Here is a 22,201-nt window from a genome sequence, read left to right as displayed (position 1 = left end):
GACTAAGTAATTTTTATATCAACATGCATTTCATCAGACATCAAGGAATGTAAATATCAGTAGTTCTCAGGTCAGAGAATAATGAAGCACGTTGCTATTTGAGTTTGAAATTCCTTGATAATGGTGCATAGAGTCCTGCAATATGATAAAAAAATTATACAGGCAATGAAATTCAATTAGAGACCTGGTGCTACACTGTGTTCTGTGTTACCTCTTTTTAGTCTCAAGTGATAGTTAAAGGGATTGTTCTGAGAATATGCTGATCCTGTAGAAAAGACAGAACAATTTACCTGCTTCTATCATCATCATTCTACAGAAATGGTACAGAGTCAATCTGAGTAACATATTAATAAATCTATAGGACCTTTAGCATTTGACATAAAATGTGTAAATTATGAGTTACATGCCCTTTAGTTATGAAAGTTTTGCCTGTTTTGTTTTACCCCATGTCTTTAAACACCCATTGTTTTTATTCATTTAGCTCAATTTTAAAAAAATAAGTTTAACTCTATCAGACAAGAGGTTTTTTATACCCAAGGAAATGTCAAGAAATATAGATTTTTGAACTTAACACTCTTTCCTTCAGCATGGCATTTGTTTTACTCTTGTGACTGCTTCACTACATATTTATCGAACCTCTTATTTTCACAGTAACTAACATATCGACATAGTCACAGGGGTTCTTTGCTTTGACCTTGGCAAGTAACTATAAATGAGAAACTCAAGTTATTTTAGCACAACTACATAAGATTCTCTATTGCCAAGGAATGCTTTTTTTTTTTTCCATTCATGAGAAACCACTATTCTGCTTAGAGGTTTATTATTATTTTCTAAGACAAATATAAATATTTAGGTATTTATAAAACCAGGTTCTCATTTTTTTCATAAGTTAAAGATTTCCAGTAAGGTTGGTTTTAGACTGAATTATGCAACATGCAAAATTGAAGCACCTATTATTGAAATGTGACATTGCAGCACAATTCTGTGAGGCACTGGAAATATTCTGACAGCAGAATAGGTATGAATTCTGAGAGATATATGTGTTGGGCCCAAGTTTTCCCAGGTTTGTCCTATTTACTAGGAACTGGAACAAACTGTGGGTGAGGACAATAATGAAAGTCATTTTGGTCAACTTAATAAAATGTTTCAAGTGAATTTTTATTTGTAGTTAATATTTCCAAAAATAAGCAATGCACATTTGTCAGGAAAACATATTAAATCCTTTTCACAATAACTGAGCAACTTAATTCTTTCATTCATCCACTCATTCAGCACACATTTATTGAGTATTTTATTTTAGGCCCTATGCTAGGCATTGGATATAGCATAGTGTTTGAAAATACATATTATCTTCTCTCAATAATTGTACAAACTAATGTACAGACTAAGAAATGTACAGAAAATAAACAAATAAAAATTGCAAAATGCAAACTACTATAAGGACATAAAGTAGGTGCAATTATAGTTGATGACATAATAAGCAAATTTTGGTATTGATAAGGGTATTTTCACTCAGGAGATGACATTTAAGCTGGAAACTGAAGTATGAGAAAGTCTACATGGGAAGATCTGGGGAAAGAGCATTCTTGGCAGGGAGAAGATCCAGTGCAAAGATTATGGTATATTGTAAGAACAGAAACAGCCATGTGTAATAAATGAAGAGGAGAATGCCATGAGATGAGGTTTGGTTTGATATAGTAAAGACCAAAACTTACTGAGGTTTGTAGGCCACTGAGTGTGTATTAGTTTCCTAGGGTTGCTGTTACAAATTACCACAAACTTGGTGGCTAAAACAATAGAAATTTATTCTTTGACAGATCTGACAGACAGAAGTCTGAAATCAAGGTATCTACAGAGCCACACTCCCTCTAAATATGATAAGGAAGCATTCACTCCATTCTCACCTCCTACGTTTTGATGAATGCTGGAGATCCTTTGCATTCCTTGACTTGTGGTTGTCCTCCAATCTCTGCCTGCATCAGCAGATCACCTTCTGCTATGACTCCTGTGCCCCAGATCTCTTCTTATGACACTAGTCATTGGATTTAGGATCCACTCTAAATCCAGAAGGGTCTCATTTGAAGATTTTTAGCTTAATTGCATCTGTAAAAAAAACAACCAAAAAAACTATTTCCAAAAAGGTCATATTCACAGGTACAGGGCTTGGACATATCTTTTGGGGGGCACACATCAACCTACTACACTAAGGATTCCAAGTTATTCTAAGTAGTATGAGTAACCATTGAAAATTTATAAGTAGGAAACTAAAATTACGCAATGTAGATTTAATCAAAATAACACTTTAGCTGCTATGTAGGAAAGAGTAGTACTAGAGAAAGCAAGAGAAGAACCTAATTATTTAGGGAATTGCTTTCACAGTTTAGATGAGCAATTGCAATGCCTTAAACTAGAGTATTAGCAGTACAGTTAAATAAAATGTATATAGATTCAAGATATATTTTGAAGGTAGAATAACTAGTATTTAGCAATGGATACCATATTCCATGTATCAAGGTAAGGAAGAATGAAGAATAAAATTTGGTTCCCTCCTTTCTGATTTGAAAATCTTAGTGAATAACACTAACTGAAATGGAGAAAACAGGTTTGTCTAGTCTATAAAAATGTCTATTTCCAAGACTTTTTATTTTAGAGTTAATAATGGAATATAAAATTAATGTAATTTTATTTACTGGAATTAGTTAACTAAATATTTGACCAAATTAGATCCAACTTTCTAGGTGAGTAATATGTAATTTTTTAAAAATGTACAACTCTATTGGTTATTTGCATTAAAGCAGAGTAAAATTCCTAACTGACAAATGGGGATTGGACAAATTTGAAATCATCTTTAATTCAATTGCTTAGGTCTTTAATTCAGAAAGAAAAGTGGGTTCTTCCTCTTAGAGCATAACAAAATAGTCAGTTCTATTGATGTTTAATTTTTTGAGGAAGTTAATGTCTTTTATAAAAGGCAATCACAGAGGGCTTTGCAAATCTTTCATGCAGATAATAAATACAAACTCACATGCAAGTTGCAGCCAAGGCAAACCTTAAATGTATGAAAATTTCTCCTCTCATACACCATTGTTTTGACTACCCTGGCAACTAAGCCAATGAGAACCCATCATCATCCAGAATTCTTGCTTTTCTCCAATGCACTCTTGTTCAAAACAACCCCTCCCAATTTCCTCCTTTTTGTCTATAAAATAATGTTCCTCTTCTTCATTTGTTGGACTTTCCTATGGCTTTTGCCAAAGCCTGCTTGTCCCAAATTGAAATTCTTTGCTGTTCCCGAATAAACCCATTTTGGTGGTAAAGAAAAAATAAAATTGTGACCATGGAAAGTAAAGATATACTTTCAGTAATTTTTCACTAGTCATAATCATATGTGTTTGTAAACATCTTTCTTTCCTTAAACCTAAAACAGAGACATTATGAAATAAAATTTTCAAAATACAGAAAATTTAAAGAAATATAAAGAAATTCTTTATAAATTCTCTCTATGTAGTTTGCATCACAGTCAGATGTAGACTGTCTTGTATGTTAAAAGCAAAATTCTCTTTATACTCCGTGTCATCTATTTTTGGAGGGGAGTGAGAGAAAAATCTAGACAACAAGGCTATCTATCTTGTGGTGATTAACAATAAAGAAAGCCTTACATTAGATACAAAATAAATGATTAGATTATAATGTAGTTTCAAGCCCAATCATGCATGAGGGACACATTCAAGAATATTTAATTTATTTACATGTTAAATATTTACATTTATGGATAATAAAGTTCTTAATCATCTTTAATAAAAACACAAGGAGTTTAGGAAACCCATAGCAAACCCATTAACAGAGTTTATTTTAGGTAACTCTCTTATAAAAGTCCCAGTCCATCTTGAAGTGAAGCTTGGAGACTAACAGATTGGAACTAAAATGTGAGCATAATAGAGCTATCAAAGTACAAATAATGCCATCACCTCCCTTAGTTATAAAATTAATATATCCTTGATACTTGTCTTAGGTCATGTTCCCTTGAAGCAGAGTTTGATTTGAGAATTCAGATGTGAGCAATTGATAATTTACTTCCTGATACTTGCTCTCATTAAAGCTGTGTCTCTGGCTTTCACATATTCTGGATATTTTAATCATTATGGACTACTAAACTCTTTCAGAGTTGCCTCTCTTTTGTAGGAGTACACTTTACCCTCTTCAGAACCCTCTTTATTTTATAAAATAGCTCTTTCATGTATCATTGTTCAACATTTAACTTGTCACAAAGAATCCAATAATATATTTTTTAAATTTAATACCTACCTAGGTATACTATTTTTATTCAAATTTTAGCTTTCTTTAGCATACTTTTCCTATTGAGTAATATTTCAGCAATCATCAACAGGACTTTGCCAGAAAACAAAATATTGGCAATGATAAAGTTTATTATTTGATCAACCTCAAATAATAGTTTGAGGTTGATACATTATTTAAATGTGGAATGTGTTAGCAAGAAAACAAACTGGATAATACCAATGAAATAAACACTAGATAACTGCAAATGACCTTCTTCATATAACATTTATGTACTAGACTGTATTATACTATAAAAATTGTATAAGACTTTGAGGAACAGTTTTGTTTTGTTTTTGTTCTTTTTGCGGTACGCGGGTCTCTCACTGCTGTGGCCTCTCCCGTTGTGGAGTACAGGCTCCGGACGCGCAGGCTCAGCGGCCATGGCTCACAGGCCCAGCCGCTCCGCGGCATGTGGGATCTTCCCGGACCGGGGCACGAACCCGTGTCCCCTGCATCGGCAGGTGGACTCTCAACCACTGCGCCACCAGGGAAGCCCTGAGGAACAGTTTTGATTTTTAAAACAGAGACATAAAATGGCAAACATATATAATTCTACCATTTCTAATTTATGTTCAGAATCTGAGGCAATGTCATATGTTGTTCATTTGCCAGAAAGCACCAACATCTCCTCTTGTCTGTCCTTCCTACCTTCTGTGATCTGTGACTCAGCACTTCTTTCAAGACACCTAATATATACTAGAGACACTCAATTTACTTTTTGGAATCCCAGCTCGCTTGGAGTAAAGAGATGGTTCTAGGAACATGATTATGAAGCATGTCTCAGAGTTGGTTACTGCATCATTACAACTTTCACATATACTCTTCTAAACTTTGTAAATGGAACTAGGAATCTAAGGTATAAACAAGGGATCTCCCTTGACAGGCAGCCCACTAGAAGCTTATGAAACCAGATTTTCAATTAATCATATTTGGACAGGATGGACTACAGCAGGAGACAAGATAAACCTCAAGAAAGCAAAATAATAGTTTGAGGTTGATACATTATTTAAATAAACATTTACATCTGTTATGGTTTCTCTGAAAACATGAAAAAAGGAAATAATGATGTGCTAAAATATGAGTATGTTATCTGAAATCAACACAGCAGACCTAGTATAAACAGCCAAAACTTTCTTGAACTTCAGAACACATTTCTATGAAAGCACATTTCTCTGCTTTTAGAAATCCACTGGCTTGATTACACTGGTTAAGATAAAGAATACCTCAACCGTTTTGCTCTCCTAGCATGTTCCTCCTCTTAATTCTTCCATACAATTCAGTTTCAGCATGCAAATTTATCTAAGTTTTATGTGGCACAGGAGCCCTCATAAGAAAATGAAGAAAGACCCAAAGAAATGGCAAAACCTAAATATGTTTTTACTAAGTTGAACAAAGGGAGGCAATTGCAGAAAAGTAACTGAAATACATGGAAAGTTTATAGGAAGATAACAAAGTCTCTTTGTACAGAATTCTTATTCTCTCAGCTTTGATTCCCCCTTGAAGAATATTTCTTTTCTCCTGGTACATGGAGGACATATTTCTCATGGGAGTTTTTATCTCCTGCTTTCAGGAAGAAAAGGAGAGATTAGAATGTCCACTTGCATCTGCTGTTTTTAGTGCCTTTAGCTCAAAATAATTCTTATGCCAAAGTGGCATATTTTGGGATGCATATTCTTATACCCTTCAATGTCATACAATATAGTAAACTTTGGTTGACCGAACATGATAATCTGAGACCAGTTCAATGTTTTCTTAGTCTCTAAATTAGTTGGATAAAATAGAGAGCACATAGCTCTGTTTATACCACTGCAATAAAATCAAAGAATTATTTTACTACAGCATTTTTCCCCTGGCAGATAATGAAAACTTGTAGCTATTTTTCCAAACAAACCTTTCTACACATCATTCACTTTCTCAAATGCAAAGATGACATCACTATTAAACATCTCTACAGTGGAGCAATATATTCTGTATTACTTACAGAACTGTTAGAAGCTTGGATCATCATTTCTAGTAGCTGTCTGCACAGTAACCAGCTATCAGGTGCGGGCAGACAGCATAGTTACAATTAATGAGATTGATCCTTCCAGCAACTGCTTCAGATATTATATCTCACTCTTAAGAGATTCTCTATAAAATGCCACATTCTTGAAGTTCAGAAACATTTGAAAATTCTTTATTAAGCATTAGGAAATTCTTTGTAAAAATAAAAAATAAAAAGAAAGAAAGAAGGAAAGAAAGAAAAAGAGTTGTACATAGGTGCAATTCTGGATCCTTAGAGATAGAAAACTCTCAGACTGGCTTGGTGGTATTTTTTGAATGATTAAAAAGATAGACTACATTCTTGATAAAGTATGACTAGTTCAAAACTTGAAAAGTCCTTTCTAGCAAGTGATGTTTTATTTGATTTTATAATGATGAATTATTGATACAATAACTGAGACATTCAATTAGCTTTCTTTGACATGGAAAAATTATTAGCTCAGATATGCAATTTGTGAACATAAATGCCCAGAATGACCAATATAGAATATTAAGTGTTCTGGGTTTAATAAATGTCCCACACAGTGTAACACATACAAGTCATGGTAGTAAGAATATAAAAGAAAGCAATTTAAAATAATGGATAATACTTATGGGCAGTTAATGGGAAAGGGTAGGGAGGTTAAAATTTGTGCATCAAGGTCCTTTAAAAAGATAGAATGTTTTATGAATATATACTTTATAATATAGTATAAACTTTTAAATTTCCCTAAATGCATTTAAAGAATGTAATTTCTCTAAATATTCTCTAATTCCTCAGGAATTAAAAAGTTTAGAAGTCCTACAAATATTATTAATGTGATTAATAGGAGAACTGTATAAGACTGAATTAAATCATGCCACTTTTTCCCTTATATATGAAAAAGAAAAACTCAAATGTTATCAGCTAAAGTGAGAAAGCCAAGCCAAAGTTTGTATTTCCTTACATCATAGAATTATTTTAACATCTTTATTGGAGTATAACTGTTTTACAATGGTGTGTTAGTTTCTGCTAAAACTTTATACTAAAGTTCACTTTATACTAAAGTTCACTTTATTCACTTTATACTAAAGTGAATCAGCTATACATATACATGAATCCCCATATCTCCTCCCTCTTGCGTCTCCCTCCCATCCTCCCTATCCCACCCCTCTAGGTGGACACAAAGCACCGAGCTGATCTCCCTGTGTCATGAGGCTGCTTCCCACTAGCTATCTATTTTACATTTGGTAGTGTATATAAGTCCATGCCATCTCTCACTTCGTCCCAGCTTACCCTTCCCTCTCCCTGTGTCCTCAAGTCCATTCTCTACATCTGTATCTTTATTCCTGTCCTGACATTAGGTTCTTCAGAACCATTTTTTTTTGATTCCATATATATGTGTTAGCATATGGTATTAAGTTTACAGCAATACAATCCTACCTCAAGAAACAAGAAACATCTCAAATAAACAACCTAAGCTTACACCTAAAACAATTAGAGAAAGAAGAAAAAAAAATAACCAAAGTTAGCAGAAGGAAAGAATTTTTAACTTAAGTAATCTGTATGGTTACATAATGCTATGGTATTTTATTCCCTTAACATATATAAGAGAATATTTAACATATAACATATAAAGAGGATATTTATGAAATGCAGATGTATTTGAATATTAAAACTTACAAGAACACAATGCAATTTTAAAAGGATGCTATTGACTTGTATTTGGTTTTCAAAGGAATTTTGTTAATGAAGACAGTGATAATTATAGTATGATAAATCTAATGTGCTGGTCTCTTTCCATTATGGCCCTGATGGTATAGTAGTCAGTGGCACCATAATTTTCTATACCTTTCTGTTTATATTTCTAGTAAGCTAAATGAGTTGAAATATTTAATGCATTAATTATTTGTACACTATACAATGGTGTGAAGGTTAATTTTATGTATCAGCTTGACTGGATTATGGGGTTCCCAGATACCTGGCTAAACATTGTTTCTGAGTATTTCTGTGAAGGTGTTTTCAGATGAGGTTAGCATTTGTATCAGTAAACTGAGCAGAGGGGTTTGCCCTCCCCAGTGTGGGTGGGAATCATCCAGCTGGCTGAGGGCCTGAATAGAACAAAAAGCAGAGGAGTGGAAAATTTGCTCTTTCTGCCTGATAGCTTGAGCTGGAACATTGGCTTTCTCCTGCCCATGGACTGGGACTTACACAACAGTTCTCTTTGATCCGCAAGCCTCTGACTTGAACTATAGCTCAAGATTTGCAGTGCAGATTCTGCAAACAATCTAGCTGCCATTTGGGCAGGAAATTTCAGGTTCTCTGTATTCAGAGCATAGTCAAGCATGAGTTTTTTTGTTTTTTATGGGGGGAAACGGAAGAAGGATTTTCGAAGTAAACAAATAAACCAAAATAGTGAAGTCAATCACAAGGAAAATCATTTTTAGATTTGATCAAATAAAACTAAACTATTTCTGTATATTAAAAACCCATCAATAAGATAATTTCAAAAGGTAAACTGAGAAAACTATGTTAAATATGACAAAAATACAAATGCTTTAACAGAAATATGAAGAGATAATTTCATTTAAAAATGCAAATGAATAAAATGTATATGAGTTTAACCTAAATAATAAGCAAACAGTTGCAAATCATGATAGAAATGAGATACGATTTTATGCCTATTTCCAATTCTCAATACCAAAAATAGTATACTTCAGTACAGAAAGATGATCGTCTTATGCTACTGGTGATAGTGTAAATGACAACTTTTCAGGAAGGTGATCAGCTAATATAAATCAGAAGCTTTGAAAAATTAAAAGCGCTTTAATTCTATATTTCCACTTTCAGAAATATTTCAAAAGAAGACTCAGGCATATAAATAAAGATGTATGCAATGGTTGCCCATCACATCATAGTAAAAAAACCCAGAAACCATATAAATGCCCAGTAAGAATGATAGTTGGGTGAGATTATTTAATGTAAGTGTTTTAAAGTCAGTTAATCCATCATAAATCAATGTGTTTGGTGACATTTAGTCATATGTCTGCAGTACATATTTGTTGCACATCAAAATTTTAAACAAATTTTTGCATCCATCATGAGCAAACACATGTTCATGCCCTTATTATTTTGCTATGAATGAAGTCTTATGTGTTATTCGCTCTCATGGATTTTTAATATTTATTATACAAAAAATAATCTGAAAAAAAGTCATTGAATAAAGTTAAAATGTAACATTTTTTAAAATAATGAAAAATAACACAAATTTAGCATGCTCTGATAAATTTGGTCTGCTGTTAAGACTTTCCCTAAACATCACATAGTCTGCCAAATCAAGATAGGACATTTACCTCTAATTGTGACCATCCGTTTTGCAAATCAGACTGTATTTGACCAGAAAATTGGATCTTGGCTTATGTGCTTATAAATGCATGTGCCTCTCTCCTGTTTCTGAAAATAAATAGGATAAAAATGCTAAACAAATGACAATACATCTGCCACATGCAGGCCTATTGGAAGTGGATTGCACTTTTGATTATGAAATTCTAACATAATTTAGCAAATCAAAAACATAGCATTCAGTAACAAACTCTATAGAGAAATATTTTAGTCCAAACTGAGTATTATTAGAGTTATATTGACAATGGAATTACAGGCATAACTCAGAGAGATGGTGGGTTCAGTTCCAGGCCAACCCAATAAAGCGAATATTGCAATAAAATGAGTTACAGAAATTTGGGGGTTTCTAAGAGCGTAAAAATGTTTTGTTTACACTAACTATTCTCTATTGTGTGTGGTAGAATTTTGTCTAAATAATTTACACACCTTAATTAAAAAAATACTTTATTGCTAAAAAATGCTAACCATCTGAGCCTTCAGTCAGTTGTAATCTTTTTGCTGATGGTAACCTAAATTCTTTGTTGTCATTTAAACAATCTTCACAGCATCTTTACTAGGAGTAAATTCCATCTCAAGAAACCACTTTCTTTGCTCATTCATAAGAAGCAACAGGGGACTTCTCTGGTGGTACAGTGGCTAAAGCTCCATGCTCCCAATGCAGGGTGCCTGGGCTTGATCCCTGGTCAGGGAACTAGATCCCACATGCCACAACTAAGAGTCACATACCTCAACTAAAATATCCTGCATACCACAACTAAAAGATCCCTCATGCTGCAACTAAGACCCTGTGCAGCCAAATAAGGAAAAAAAAAAAAAGTAACAATGTTTTATCATGAGATTGCAGCAGTTCAGCCACATCTTCAGGCTCCACTTTTTTTTTTTCCTTTTGGAAACCTGTATTTATTTCAATCAGTAGTGCAGATTTTAAAACATACATTAAGGCATGGTTATTAACATTAGTAAAGAATTTTAATATAACCGAAGCACAAGCAAGATTTTCTTAAAGTAGTATAGTCTCCAAAGTCATGTAAAATATAATTCCAAAATCCCAAAACATGTTTAGGAAGACAAGGTTAGGAGATGTTTGTTGGTTGATTTTCCTTCCTTTTTTATTTTATTTATTTTTTTTATTGGGGTATAGTTGCTTTATCATGTTGTGTTAGTTTCTGCTGTACAACGAAGTGACCTAACTATATGTTTACATATATCCCCTCCCTCTTGGAAATCCTTCCCACCCGCCCCCATCCCAACCACGTAGGTCACCACAGAGCACCAAGCTGAGCTCTCCACACTATACAGCAGGTTTCCAATAGCTATGTGTTTTACACATGGCAGTGCACATACATCAATCCCAACCTCCCACTTCATCCAAGCTCCCCACTCCCCATGTCCACACGTCTATTCTCTACATCTGTGTTTCTATTCCTGACCTACAAATAGGTTCATCTGTACCATTTTTCTAGATTCCACATACAAGAGTTAATATACAAAAATTGATTTTCTCTTTCTGATTTACTTCACTCTGTATGACAGTCTCTAGATCCATCATGTCTCTACAAATGACCCAATTTCGTTCCTTTTTATGGCTGAGTAATATTCCATTGTATATATGTACCACATCTTCTTTATCCATTTCTCTACTGATGGGCATTTAGGTTCCTTCCATTAGCTGACTATTGTAAATAGTGCTGCAATGAACATTGGGGTGCATGTGTCTTTTTGAATTATGGTTTTCTCTGGGTATATGCCCAGTAGTGGGATTGCTGGGTCATATGGTAGTTCTATTTTTAGTTTTTTAAGGAACCTCCATACTGTTCTCCACAGCGGCTGCATAAATTTGCATTCCCACCAACAGTGCAAGAGGGTTCCCTTTCTCAACACACTCTCCAGCATTTATTGTTTGCAGATTTTGTGATGACAGCCATTCTGACTGGTGTGAGGTGATACCTCAATGTAGTTTTGATCTGCATTTTTCTAATAATTAGTGAAGTTGAGCATCTTTTCATGTGCCTCTTGGCCATCTGCATGTCTTCTTTGGAGAAATGTCTATTTAGGTCTTCTGCCCATTTTTTGATTGGGTTGTTTGTGTTTTTGGTATTGAGCTTCATGAGCTGTTTGTGAATTTTGGAGAGTTGTCCCTTGTCTGTTCATTCATTTGCAAATATCTTCTCCCATTCTGAGGGTTCTCTTTTCATCACATTTATGGTTTTCTTTGCTGTGCAAAAGCTTTTAAGTTTCATTAGTCCCATTTGTTTATTTGTGGTTTTGTTTTCATTACTCTAGGAGGTGGGTCAAAAAAAGATCTTGCTGTAATTTATGTCAAACAGTGTTCTTCCTATGTTTTCCTCTAAGAGTTTTATAGTGCCTGGCCTTACATTTAGGTTTTTAATCAATTTTGAGTTTATTTTTGTGTATGGTGTTAGGGAATGTTCTAATTGCATTCTTTTACATGTAGCTGTCCAGTTTTCCCAGCACCACTTATTTAAGAGACTACTTTTTCTCCATTGTATATATTCTTGCCTCCTTTATCATAGATTAAGTAACCATAGGAGGGTGTATTTGTCTCTGGGCTTTCTATCCTGTACCATTGATCTATATTTCTGTTTTTGTGCCATTACCATACTATCTTGATTACTGTAGCTTTGTAGTATAGCCTGAGTCAGGGAGCCTGATGCCTCCAACTCTGGTTTTCTTTCTCAATATTGCTTTGTCTATTCAGGGTCTTTTGTGTTTACATACAAATTGTAAATTTTTTTTGTTCTAATTCTGTGAAAAATGCCATTGGTAATTTGATAGGGATTGCATTGCATGTGTAGACTGCTTTGTGTAGTACAGTCATTTTCACAATATTGATTCTTCCAATACAAGAACATGGTATATCTCTCCATCTGTTGTGTCGTCTTTGACTTCTTTCATCTTATAGTATGTTATAGTTTTCTGAGTAGAGGTCTTTGACCTCCTTAGGTAAGTTTATTCCTACGTATTTTATTCTTTTTTTTGTGATGGTAAATGGGATTTTTTCTTTAATTTCTCTTTCTGATCTTTTGTTGTTAGTGTATAGGAATGCAAGAGATTTCTGTGCATTAATCTTGTATCCTGAAACTTTACCAAATTCATTGATTAGCTCTAAGCTTTCTGGTGGCATATTTAGGATTTTCTATACATAGTATCATGTCATCTGCAAAGAGTGACAGTTTTTCTTCTTCTTTTGCAATTTGGATTGTTTTTTATTTCTTTTTCTTCTCTGATTGCCTTGGCTAGGACTTCCAAAACTATGTTGAATAATAGTAGCAAGAGTGGACATCCGTGTCTTATTCCTGATCTTAGAGGAAATGCTTTCAGTTTTTCACCATTGAGAATGATGTTTGCTGTGGGTTGGTCATTATGGTCTTTAGTATGTTGAGGTAGGTTCCTTCTATGCCCACTTTCTGGAGAGTTTTTTATCATAAATTGGTGTTGAATTTTCTCAAAAGATTTTTCTGCATCTGTTGAGATGATCATATGGTTTTTATTCTTTAATTATAGTTTTTATTCTTTAATTTGTTAATATGGTGTTTCACATTGATTGATTTGCTTATATTGAAGAATCCTTGCATCCCTGGGAAAAAATCCCACTTGATCATGGTGTATGATCCTTTTAATGTGCTTTTGGATTCTGTGTGCTAGTATTTTGTTGAGGATATTTGCATTTATGTTCATCGGTGATAATGGTCTGTAATTTTCTTTTTTTTCAATATTTGCCTGGTTTTGGTATCAGGGTGATGGTGGCCTCGTAGAATGAGCTGGGGAGTGTTCCTTCCTCTGCAAATTTTTGGAAGAGTTTGAGAAGGATGTGTATTAGCTCTTCTCTAAATGTTTGATAGAATTCACCTGTGAAGCTCTCTGGTCCTGGACTTTTGTTTATAGCAAGATTTTTAACTGCAGTTTCAATTTCATTACTTGTGATATTGGTCTATTTATATTTTCTATTTCTTCCTTGTTCAGTCTTATAATGTTGTACCTTTGTAAGGATTTGCCCATTTCTTCCAGGTTGTACATTTTATTGGCATATAATTGCTTGAAGTAGTCTCTTATAATTCTTTGTATTTCTGCAGTGTCAGTTGTAATTTCTTCTTTTTCATTTCTAATTTTGTTGATTTGAATCCTCTCCTTTTTTTTTCTTGATGAGTCTGGGTAAAGGTTTATCAATTTTGTTTTTCTTCTCAAAAAACCAGCTTTTAGTTTCATTGATGTTTGCTATTGTTTTCTTCATTTCTATTTCATTTATTTCTGCTCTAATTTTGATGATTTCTTTTCTTCTACTAACTTTGGGTTTTGTTTGTTCTTTCTCTAGTTGCTTTAGGTGTAAGGTTAGGTTCTCTATTTGAGATATTTCTTATTTCTTGTGGTAGGATTGAATTGCTATAAAATTCCCCCTTATGACTGCCTTTGCTGCATCCCATATGTTTTGGGTCATCATGTTTTCATTGTCATTTTTTTTCTATGTATTTTTTAATTTCTTCTTTGATTCCTTAAGTGATCTCTTGGTTATTTAGTAGCATATTGTTTAGCCTCCATGTGTTTTTATTTTTTTACAGATTTTTTCCTGTAATTGATATCTAGTCTCATAGTGTTGTGGTCAGAAAAGATACTTGATACGATTTCAATTTTCTTAACTTTGCTGAGGATTGATTTGTGGCCATAGATGTGATCTCTCCTGGAGAGTGTTCCATGTGCACTTGAGAAGAAAGTGTATTCTGCTGCTTTCAAATGGCATGTCCTATAAATATCAACTAAGTCTACCTGGTCTAATGTGTCATTTAATGCTTATGTTTCCTTACTAATTTTCTTTCTGGATGACCTGTCCATTGGTGTAACTGGGATGCTGAAGTCCCCCACTATTGTTGTGTTACTGTCAATTTCCCCTTTTATGGCTGTTAACATTTGCCTTATGTATTAGGTGCTCCTATATTGGGTGCATAAATATTTACAATTGTTATGTGTTCTTCTTGGATTGATCCCTTGATCATTATATAGTGTCCTTCTTTGCCTCTGGTAACATTCTTTATTTTAAAGTCTAGTTTATCTGATATGAGTATTGCTACTCCAGCTTTCTTTTGATTTTCATTTGCATGGAATATTTTTTTCCATCCCCTTACTTTCAGTCTCTATGTGTCTCTAGGTCTGAAGTGGGTCTCTTGTAGACAGCAAATATATGGGTCTTGTTTTTGTAACCATTCAGCCAATCTGTGTCTTTTGGTGGGAGCATTTAGTCCATTTACATTTAAGGTAATTATCGATATGTATGCTCCTATTCCCATTTTCTTAATTGTTTTGGGTTCGTTATTGTAGGGCTTTTCCTTCTCTTGTGTTTCTTGCCTAGAGAAGTTCCTTTAGCATTTGTTGTAAAGCTGGTTTGGTGGTGCTGAACTGTCTCAGCTTTTGCTTGTCTGTAAATGTTTCAATTTCTCCATCAAATCTGAATGAGATCCTTGCTGGGTAGAGTAATCTTGGTGGCAGGTTTTTCTCCTTCATCACTTTAAATATGTCCTGCCACTCCCTTCTGGCTTGTAGAATTTCTGCTGAAAGATCAGCTGTTAACCTTATGGGGATTCCCTTATTTGTTGTTTTTCCCTTGCTGCTTTTAATATGTTTTCTTTGTATTTAATTTTTGACAGTTTGATTAATATGTGTCTTGGCGTATTTCTCCTTGGATTTATCCTGTATGGGACTCTCTGTGCTTCCTGGACTTGATTAACTATTTCCTTTCCCATATTAGGGAAGTGTTCAACTATAATCTTTTCAAATATTTTCTCAGTCCCTTTCTGTTTCTCTTCTTCTTCTGGAACTCCTATAATTCGAATGTTGGTGCATTTGATGTTGTCCCAGAGGTCTCTGAGACTGTCCTCAGTTCTTTTCATTTTTTTTTCTTTATTCTTCTCTGAAGTAGTTATTTCCACTATTTTATCTTCCAGGTCACTTATCCGTTCTTCTGCCTCAGTTATTCTGCTATTGATCCCATCTAGAGTATTTTTAATTTCATTTATTTTGTTGTTCATCATTGTTTGTTTCATCTTTAGTTCTTCTAGGTCCTTGTTAAATGTTTCTTTCATTTTGTCTATTCTATTTCCAAGATTTTGGATCATCTTTACTATCATTATTCTGAATTCTTTTTCAGGTAGACTGCCTATTTCCTCTTCATTTGTTAGGTCTGGTGGGTTTTTACCTTGCTCCTTCATCTGAGGTGTGTTCTTCTGTCTTCTCATTTTGCTTATCTTACTGTGTTTGGGGTCTCCTTTTTGCAGGATGCTGGTTCGTAGTTCCCATTGTTTTTGGTGTCTGTCCCCAGTGGCTAAGGTTGGTTCAGTGGGTTGTGTAGGCTTCCTGGTGGAGGGGACTAGTGCCTGTGTTCTGGTGGATGAGGCTGGATCTGTCTTTCTGGTGGGCAGGTCCATGTCTGGTGGTGTGTTTTGGGGTGTCTGTGGACTTATGATTTTAGGCAGGCTCTCTGCTAATGGGTGGGGTTGTGTTCCTGTCTTGCTAGTTGTTTGGCATAGGATGTCCAGCACTGTAGCTTGCTCGTCGTTCAGTGAAGCTGGGTGCTGGTGTTGAGATGGAGATCTCTGGGAGATTTTCACCATTTGATATTATGTGGAGCTGGGAGGTCTCTTGTGGACCAGTGTCCTGAAGTTGGCTCTCCCTCCTCAGAGGCACAGCACTGACTCCTGACTGCAGCACCAAGAGCCGTTCATCCACACGGCTCAGAATAAAAGGGATAAAAAGTAGAAAGAAAGAATTAGTAGAAGTAGAAAGAGAGAAAGAAAGAAAGAAAGAAAGAAAGGAAGGAAGGAATGAAGGAAGAAAAAAAGGAGGGAGGGTGGAAGGAAGGAAGGAGGGAAGGAAGGAAAAAAGAAAGGAGATAAAGTAAAATAAAGTAAGATAAAATATAATAAAGTTATTAAAATAAAAAAATAATTATTAAGAGAAAAAAAGAAAAAAATTAAAAAATACAAAAATAAAACAGACGGATAGAACCCTAGGACAAATGGTGGAAGCAAAGCTATACAGACAAAATCTCACACAGAAGCATACACATACACACTCACAAAAAGAGGAAAAGGGGAAAAAATAATAAATCTTGCTCTCAAAGTCCACCTCCTTAATTTGGGATGATTTGTTGTCTATTCATGTATTTCACAGATGCAGGGTGCATCAAGTTGATTGTGGAGCTTTAATCCGCTGCTTCTGAGGCTGCTGGGAGAGATTTCCCTTTCTCTTCTTTGTTAGCACAGCTTCCGGGTCTCAGCTTTGGATTTGACCTCACCTCTGCATGTAGGTCGCCGGAGGGCATCTGTTCTTCGCTCAGACAGGACGGGGTTAAAGGAGCCGCTGATTGGGGGCTCTGGCTCACTCAGGATGGGAGGAGGGAGGGGCACGAAGTGCGAGGCGAGCCTGCGGTGGCAGAGACCAGCATGACGTTGCACCAGGCTGAGGCACGCCATGCGTTCTCCCGGAGGAGTTGACCCTGGATCCCAGGATCCTGGCAGTGGCGGGCTGCACAGGCTCCCCGGAAGGGGGTGTGGATAGTGACCTGTGCTCGCACACAGGCTTCTTGGTGATGGCAGCAGGAGCCTTAGCGTCTCACGCCCATCTCTGGGGTCCGCCATTTTAGCCGCGGCTCACGCCCGTGTCTGGAGCTCGTTTAAGCAGCGCTCTTAATCCCCTCTCCTCGCGCACCAGGAAACAAAGAGGTAAGAAAAAGTCTCTTGCCTTTTCAGCAGGTCCAGACTTTTACCTGGACTCCCTCCCGGATAGCCGTGGCACACTAACCCCTTGCAGGCTGTGTTCACGCCACCAACCCCAGTCCTCTCCCTGTGCTCCGACCGAAGCCCGAGCCTCAGCTCCCAGCCCCGCCCGCCCCGGCGGGTGAGCAGAGAAGCCTCTCGGGCTGGTGAGTGCTGGTCGGCCCTGATCCTCTGTGCGGGAATCTCTCTGCTTTGCCTTCCGCACCCCTGTGGCTGCACTCTCCTCCGCGGCTCCTAAGCTTTCCCGCTCTGCCACCCGCAGTCTCCGCCCGCGAAGGGGCTTCCTAGTGTGTGGAAACATTTCCTCCTTCACAGTTCCCTCCCACTGGTGCAGGTACCGTCCCTATTCTTTTGTCTCTGTTTATTCTTTTTTTTCTTTTGCCCTACCCAGGTACGTGGAGGGGGGGGTTCTTGCCTTTTGGGAGATCTGAGGTCTTCTGCTAGCATTCAGTAGGTGTTCTGTAGGAGTTGTTCCATGTGTAGATGTATTTCTGGTGTATCTGTGGGGAGGAAGGTGATCTCCGCGTCTTACTCTTCTGCCATCTTCCTGGAAGCCCTCCTATTACTTTTAAATTGATATATCCAAGTAAGCTACCTTAGAGTGATAAATTCCAAAGAGATGGAGTATTAAATGCTGTTATATTAAATTCAATTTGTTTATAGGAATGCATGTTTACTTATAGCTTTAGTATATTATGATGAACATAAAATCATTTCAAGTAAAAAACAAGTATGAAATTCTAAGCTGACCATTATTCCAAGTACTTAAAGAAGGATGATACTGAGTTCCTACTTAGATTTACATATTGTTTAAGAAATATTGTATTCTTAGTGGAGAATAAACAGTCAAACCTTAACCGTAATGATGAAAGACCTTATTATGAAAATCAAGGCATAAAATAATAATATTTAAAAAGAAAAGAAAGTTGTAGCTACTGCACTCCTTTAAGAAGAGACTATACAATCTCTTGGAATAAATCGTTGCATGCTTTGATTATATGATAATGCCAAGAACATATATAAGTAAAATTAACAACTATAATGACCAAAAATCTTATAATAATAAAGTATGGATCACTTTTTTTTTTAATTTCAAAGGGTCAATTAAATTTATGAAAAGGTATTTTTGAAGCCATGTATTTAAAAAATAATGCCTTCTGAGAATGTTTGTAATCAGACATTACATTTAGTCTCATTCTTCTTTAAATTAATTGAGTAAACACTGCCACTAACAGCTCTATCATCAACTCTTTAAAATTTACTGTACTTTTTGATATGCCATTCTATTTCTATGCCTTTAATTAATTTTGATGTTACTTGATTTAGAAAGGTTTAGCACACATTATCTCATCTACTAATTCGTGGCAAGACCATCCACAAAGGTTTCTGCTCAACAAGATTATAAAAATATATTTTTAAAAATAGGAAGAATAGATAGAGACATAACTAGAGACAAAATTTATTTGCCTTATTAATTCTCATCTTTGATAGCATTTCCAAGAACAGAGTTTAAATAACACCATTGAAATCACCTAACACCTTTGCCATTTGGGAGTTTTTTCATATCACTGCCAAGTTCCACATGAAATGTACTTTAGCCTTTCGAGCATGAAATTGGAAAGGGTTTTCTTTTCGTGAAGAGTCACGAAAAGCAAATTTTACAATGTGACTTTTGCCCTTTTTTTGATTTATCAGTGGAATTCCTGACCTAATGAAATTTGCTTTCTTTTTTCTAGTATACCCTCTTCCCTGTGGCTTCCATACTTCAAAACAAGCACAGTTTTGAAACATGCCTTCACCTTTGGGCCATAATAATATAAAAGAGCTAAAACCTATCTTTCAGTCCACCTTGCACTTAAATTTAACAGTCTTCATAATAGTCAGTTATCCTCATAGGTGAGCAAAGGTAATGGGCGTGGAGGTCAGCAATGTTTCTGTGATAGATTTCATGTCACTATTGTTCTTTTGTCCTCAGATATGCTTGTTCTTTATAAGATTTCTGGAATTAGCCTGTAAACTAATTTCTGGCCATGGGGAACTCCCTCACTTTATGTTAAATCTCATTGTCTTCCTAAAAGAAAATACCTAAAGTAAGTTTTCTACATTTATTATAAGTTTTCTTAAGGTACACTATTCTTTCCATCAAATAAACATGTTTTTTATACTGACTTATACCTGTGTCAAATTGTTTTTTAAATCTGTTTGACAGGCCCTAGGAATGGGCAGAACATAGCAAATTATTGGAAGTTAGACTGTTGGAATGGCTACTCAGATGTGTAACTAATTGTGGAACTTTTTTTTTCTTTTTTTTTATTTGACATTCGTTTAAATAATAAATAATAATAATAAAACCTTAAAATAATCATAAATGGTTTATAAATGCAAATGAGAATGTATTGATGAAGTTTTTATTTTAACTTCTAAGAGGAATACAGCAGTTATTTGGCAACATCTTCATGCTCATGATTTAAAAGTACATATTTTTAGCTTTCTAGCTTCAGGGCCATGCATCCATAGAAGGAGCCCAATAAAGATTTGCATGTGAATTCTAATTTATGCCATAAGTTTCTTTAGATCCACTGCTTAGTTTCATTTAACGTTAAAACTTCTGCTTTCCTAAATAATTTTTGAAAATATTCATTATTTCAAAATGCATTTTGAGAAAGAAAAAATATATTTTGGATATCTCAAAGATCTTTTCTTGGAGGTTTCCAATATTCCTATAAAGCTCACATTCAGCTGTCATTATTAAAAATTAAACCTTAATGGTAGTGGACTATAGTTTCACTTTGAATTCATATATACTTCAAATATATTTTAAATTCTTTACACAGAAACAATACTATATGAGCAAAGGACATATAAACAGTCAAATTAGGAGGGAAGAAAGATAAAACAAATTTCTTATATCTTCTTAACAGCAAAATTAATTTTGCCACAAGATACTTTTTATGCTTATATAGAACATAGATATATTAAACAATTAAAATTAGATTCTGGCAGGAATTCCCTGCTGGTCCGGTGGTTAGGGCTTGGTGCTTTTATTGCCATGGCTTGGGTTCAATCCCTGGTCAGGGAACTGAGATCCTGCAAGCCACGTGGTGTGGCAAAAAATAAATAAATAAAATAAAATAAAAATAGCATAAAAAATTAGATTCTTGCATATCATCTTTTATATGCTATCTAGGAAATATGAGTTTTATTGCTGATCTTCACATAACCTATAAACTTATGTAAAAATATATAATACAACTAGAAGTAATGTTTGGCATGAGATAGACTGAAACACAAAGTAGGTTTTTAGAAAACTAAATGCTGAATTTAATTTTGCATATTCTAAATTTCATGCAGTGTTGGGCAGACATCTAAGTCTGCTTTATATAGCAGTAAAACCGCATCATTTTACAAAAGTCAAATATCAGATAATCATCCCATTTTAAAGAACCAGTCACTTCATAAGCTATGAAATGGATACAATTGATTATTGATAAAGATTTTATTCCGCTTTGAAAGTAGACTCAAGTTTATTACCCTATGTTAATGTGCCAGGGTAAAAACAGACTTAGGTAATTTCCCTGTGAGTATTTTATCTCTGAGTTATTAAACGTGTCTCTGACTCCCTACACGCTAATGTTAGAGGTTAATAGCAATGTTCTGTTTTATCCAGTGCCTTACTTCACTTAATGCAATGATGCATGACTTTGATTAAAACATAAAGCAAAAGGAAGTACAGAAAAAAATCACATGTGAATTCAGGACAAAATAACGTTACAAAAAAAGAATACAATAGTGGTACCAATCTATGTCAAGTTTAGCTAGGTATACAACGTAGTTGTAAAATAAACTATATTTTGAATTTTATCACATAAAAGAGAACATTAAATCATATTACAATATTTCCAAAGTACTAGCCCTAGTTTTGCTTTTTATACATGTATATCTATCAAAAATATCAAGTAGATGAAATATTTTCTACTGCCACAGTAGATTTACTGTGGAGTTGTGCTTTTACCATTCTCATCAAGTTTGTGGCTCAATAAAATGGTTACTGGAATTATGTTGAAATAAAAGTGTTACTGAACTCAGGTTTGGCTGCTCGCTGCTCAAAAGCCAGTAATTCGAGAGGCAAGTGTCATTAGAAAGGAAAGGCGTTTTAATCAGAAAAGCCGGCAATCTGGGGGGAAGGTGGCTTCCAGATTCCATCTCTGAAGATTCTGCTCACCGATGACAGTTTTTAAAGGGAAAAATGGGGGGAAGAATCTCAGTGAATTATCGAGGCAGGAGGTTGGGTTCTGCATCATTCTCCATTGTGTGCAGACTGGCTGACTCTCTCTTCAGATGTTTTCTCACCAGTGTGAACTGCCTGCATGATTCCTTAGGGGGCTGTTGGGGATAGAGAGCTAACCATTCTTAAACTACTTCATTCTTCATTCTGACTTCTTCTTATCAAGGAAAAGAATCGAAAGGTTAGGCGAGGCATGGTGTGCATTCAGGAGAGCATAAGTCCAGACTTAATTTCAGTTGCTTAGTGATCTCATTGCTATAATTAGGCTGTTAAGGTTAGAAGGGGACAGAAATAGGTAAACAGAAAAGGGGCAAAAGAGCTGCTTTCAAAAGATTGTGTAATTGGCTATGTGTACTTTTTAAATCCCATTTTGTATTATCAGCCCTCATA

Source organism: Aethalodelphis obliquidens, unplaced genomic scaffold (assembly GCF_003676395.1).
Source record: "Aethalodelphis obliquidens isolate GAN/ISIS:26980383/991018 unplaced genomic scaffold, ASM367639v1 scaffold4, whole genome shotgun sequence".
Lineage (NCBI taxonomy): Eukaryota > Metazoa > Chordata > Mammalia > Artiodactyla > Delphinidae > Aethalodelphis > Aethalodelphis obliquidens.
The sequence above is the reverse complement of the archived record's forward strand: the minus strand, read 5'-3'. Positions refer to the sequence as shown.